This window comes from Hordeum vulgare, chromosome 2H, assembly GCF_904849725.1.
Source record: "Hordeum vulgare subsp. vulgare chromosome 2H, MorexV3_pseudomolecules_assembly, whole genome shotgun sequence".
Taxonomy (NCBI): Eukaryota; Viridiplantae; Streptophyta; class Magnoliopsida; order Poales; family Poaceae; genus Hordeum; species Hordeum vulgare.
The window spans coordinates 506,598,478-506,603,082 of record NC_058519.1 but is presented as its reverse complement, the minus strand read 5'-3'; positions in this window follow the sequence as shown (position 1 = coordinate 506,603,082).

The following is a 4,605-nucleotide window of genomic DNA, read 5'->3' as shown; positions in this document are numbered from 1 at the left end:
TATCCTTGTAAGTCTCTTCGAGTCTTGGGTTTTGTTTGGCCAACTAAATCTATGATTCTTGCAATGGGAGAAGTGCTTGGTTTTGGGTTCTTACCGTGTGGTGACCTTTCCCAATGATAGTAGGGGCAACAAGGCACACATCGTGTAGTTGCCATCAAGGGTAACAAGGTGGGATCTGTCGTAGATATGAGATTGTCCATCTACATCATGTCATCTTGCTTAAGGCGTTACTCTGCTCTTTTGGACTTAATATATTAGATGCATGCTGGATAGCGGTCGACGTGTGGAGTAATAGTAGTAGATGCAGAAAGTATCGGTCTACTTGTTTTGGACGTGATGCCTATAGATATAATCATTGCCATAGATGACGTCACGACTTTGCCCGGTTCTATAAATTGCTCGACAGTAATTTTTTCACCCACCGTCTACTTGCTTTGATGAGAGAAGCCACTAGTAAACACTACGGCCCCCGGGTCTATTCACACCTATCGTTTCCACTTTCGCTTTTACTAAGCTTTGTTACTTTGTTGCTTTCAGTTCTTACTTGGCGAACAATCTATAAGGGATTGACAACCCCTTCATAGCGTTGGGAGCAAGCTTTTTTGTGTTTGTGTAGGCACTTGAGATACTCCTTCAATGGATCGATACCTTGGTTCTCAAACTGAGGGAAATACTTACCACCGTTGTGCTACATCACCCTTTCCGCTTCGAGGGAACACCAACGCAAGGCTCCAAGGCCACGGGGGAAATCCTTTGCATATTTTCCTAGGAAGTCCCTTAAGGCGTAGCCGTAGCAGAAGGATTCCTGGTGCCGTCAACACGACTATTTCTGGCGCCATTAGAAGGTCTTTTGTTGCAGTAGCAGTAGAGCACCATTATAGTCACCCAATTACGTTGTGATGTTTGATACACACAAGGTATTCCTCCGGTGTCAGTGAGTTACATGATCTCATGGTTAAAGGAATGAATACTTGACACGCAGAAAACAATAGCAATAAAATGGCACGATCACATGCTACGTTCATAGTTTGGGTCTTGTCCATTACATGATTATCCTAATGATGTGATCCCGTTATCAAGTGACAACAGTTGTCTATGGTCAGGAAACCTTAACCATCTTTGATCAACGAGCTAGTCAACTAGAGGCTTACTAGGGATAGTGTTTAGTCTATGTATCCACACATGTATTTGTGTTTCCAATCAATACAACTATAGCATGGATAATAAACGATTATCATGAACAAAGAAATATAATAATAACTAATTTATTATTGCCTCTAGGGCATATTTCCAACAGTCTCCCACTTGCACTAGAGTCAATAATCTAGTTCACATCACCATGTGATTTTAACGAATCTAACACCCATACAGTTCTGGGGTTTGATCACGTCTTGCTTGTGAGAGAGGTTTTAGTCAACGGTTCTAAACCTTTCAGATCCTTGTGAGCTTTACAAATCTTTATGTCATCTCATAGATGTTGCTACTACGTGCTATTCGGAAATATTCCAAATTTCTACTCTACTATACGAATCTGTTTTACTACTCAGAGTTTATTCGGATTAGTATTAAAGATTGCATCGATGTAACCCTTTACGACGAACTCTTTAACCACCTCCATAATCGAGAAAAATTCATTAGTCCATTAGTTACTAAAGATAACTTTGGCTGTTATTTAGTGATTAAATCCTGGATCACTCTCTGTACCTCTTAACAGACTCATGGCAAGGCACACATCAGGTGCGGTACACAACATGGCATACTTTAGAGTCTATGGCTAAGGTATAGGGGACGACCTTCGGCCTTTCTCTTTCTTCTGCCGTGGTCGGGCTTTTAAATCTTACTCAAATTCACACCTTACAACACAATCAAGAACTCTTTCTTTGCTGATCTATTTTGAACTCCTTCAAAAACTTGTCAAGGCATGCATTTCATTTGAAAGTTCTGTTTAGCATTTGATCTATCTCCATAGATCTTGATGCTCAATGTTCAAGTAGCTCTATCCAGGTCTTCCTTTGAAAAACCCCTTTCAAACAACCCTTTATGCTTTACAGAAATTCTACATTACTTCCGATTAACAATATGTCAACCACATACACTTATCAAAAATTCTATAGTGCTCCCACTCACTTCTTTGGAAATAAAAGTTTCTCATAAACCTTGTACAAACCCAAAAAGCTTTGATCATCTCATCACAGCGTATATTCCAACTCCAAGATGCTTGCACCAGTCCACAAAAGGATCGCTGGAGCTTGCATACTTGTTAGCATCCTTAGGATCGACAAAACTTTCTGGTTGTATCACATACAACTTTTCCTCAAGGAAACCGTCGAGGAAACAATGTTTTGACATCCTATGTGCAATATTTCATAAATAATGCAGCAACTGCTAACATGATTCCAACAGACTTTTAGCATCGCTACGAGTGAGAAAGTCTCATCATAGTCAACTCTTTGATCTTGTCGGAAACATCCTTGCGACAAGTCGAGCTTTTCTTAATGGTGACTTTTCACCATCATCGTTTGTTTTCCTTTTAAAAATCTATCTTTACTTAATAGTCCCACGACCATCAAGTAGTTCTTCCAAAGTCTACACTTCGTTTTCATACATGGATCCTCTCTCGGATTTCATGGCCTCCAACCATTTGTCGGAATCCGGGCCCACCATCCCTTCTCCATAGCTCGTAGGTTCATTGTTGTTCCACAACATGACCTCCAAGACAAGATTACCATACCACTGTGTAGTAGTACGCCACCTTGTCGACCTACGAGGTTTGTACTAACTTGATCCGAAGCTCAATGATCACCATCAACAGTTTCCACTTCAATTGGTGTAGGCACCACAGGAACAACTTCCTGCTCCCTGCTACACACTGGTTGAAGTGACGGTTCACTAACCTCATCAAGTTCCACAACCCTCCCACTCAATTATTTCGAGAGAAACCTTTCCTCGAGAATGGACCCGTTTCTAGAAACATACACTTTGCTTCCGGATCTGAGATAGGAGATGTACCCAACTGTTTTGGATATCCTATGAAGATGCATTTATCCGCTTTGGATTCGAGCTTATCAGACTAAAACTTTTTCACATAAGCATCGCAGCCCCAAACTTTTAAGAAACGACAGCTTAGGTTTCTCCAAACCATAGTCTATAATGTGTCATCTCAACAGAAATACGCGATGCCCTATTTAAAGTGAATGCGGTTGTCTCTAATGCATAAACCATAAACGATAGTGGTAATTCGATAAGAGACATCATAGTATGCACCATATCAAATAGGGCGCGGGTATGATGTTCGGACACACCATCACACTATGGTGTTGTAGGTGGCATGAACTGCGAAACAATTTCCACATTGTCTTAACTGTGTACCAAAACTCGCAACTCAGATATTCATCTCTATGATCATATCGTAGACAGTTTATCCTCTTGTCACGATGATCTTTTACTCTGAAATAGCTTTGAACTTTTCAATATTTCATACTTGTGATTCATCAAGTAAATACTCCTGTATCTACTCAAATCATCAGTGAAGTAAGAACATAATGATATCCACTGCGTGCCTCAGCACTCATTGGACTCCACACATCAAAAATGTATTGCATCCAACATGTTACTTTCTTGTTCCATGTTGTATGATTTTGCATGTCTCAAGTGATTCAAAATCAAGTGAGTCCAAACGATCCATCTGCATGGAGTTTCTTCATGCGTTTTACACCGACATGACTCAAGCGGCAGTGCCACAAGTAAGTGGTACTATCATTATTACTTTGTATCTTTTGGCACCAATATTATGAACATGTGTAACACTACGACCGAGGTTCAATAAACCATTGAAGGTAATTATTCAAGCAAATAGAATAACCATTATTCTCTTTAAATGAATAATCGTATTGCAATAAACACAATCCAATCATGTTCATGCTCCACGCAAACACCAAATAACAATTATTTAGGTTTAACACCAATCCCGATGGTAGAGGGAGCATGCGATGTTTGATCACATCAACCTTGGAAACACTTCCAACACTTATCATCACCTCGCCTTTGGCTAGTCTCCGTTTATTCCGTAGCTTTTATTTCGAGTTACTAATCACTTAGCAATCGAACCAGTATCTAATACCCTCGTGCTACTAGGAGTACTAGTAAAGTACACATCAATATCATGTATATCAAATATACTTCTGTTGACTTCGCCAGCCTTCTCATCTACCAAGTATCTAGGGTAGCTCCGCCTCAGTGACCGTTCCCCTCATAACAGAACCACTTAGTCTCGGGTTTGGGTTCAATCTTGGGTTTCTTCATTAGAGCAGCAACTGGTTTGTCGTTTCATGAAGTATCCCTTCTAGCCCTTGCCCTTCTTGAAACTAGTGGTTTTACTAACCATCAACAATTGATGCTCCTTCTTGATTTCTACTTTCACGGTGTCAAACATTGTGAATCGCTCAAGTATCATCATATCTATCCTTGATATGTTATAGTTCATCACGAAGCTCTAGCAGCTTAGTGGCAGTGACTTTGGAGAACCATCACTACCTCATCTTGAAGATTAGCTCCCACTTGATTCAAGTGATTGTTGTACTCAGACGATCTGAGAACATGCTCAAC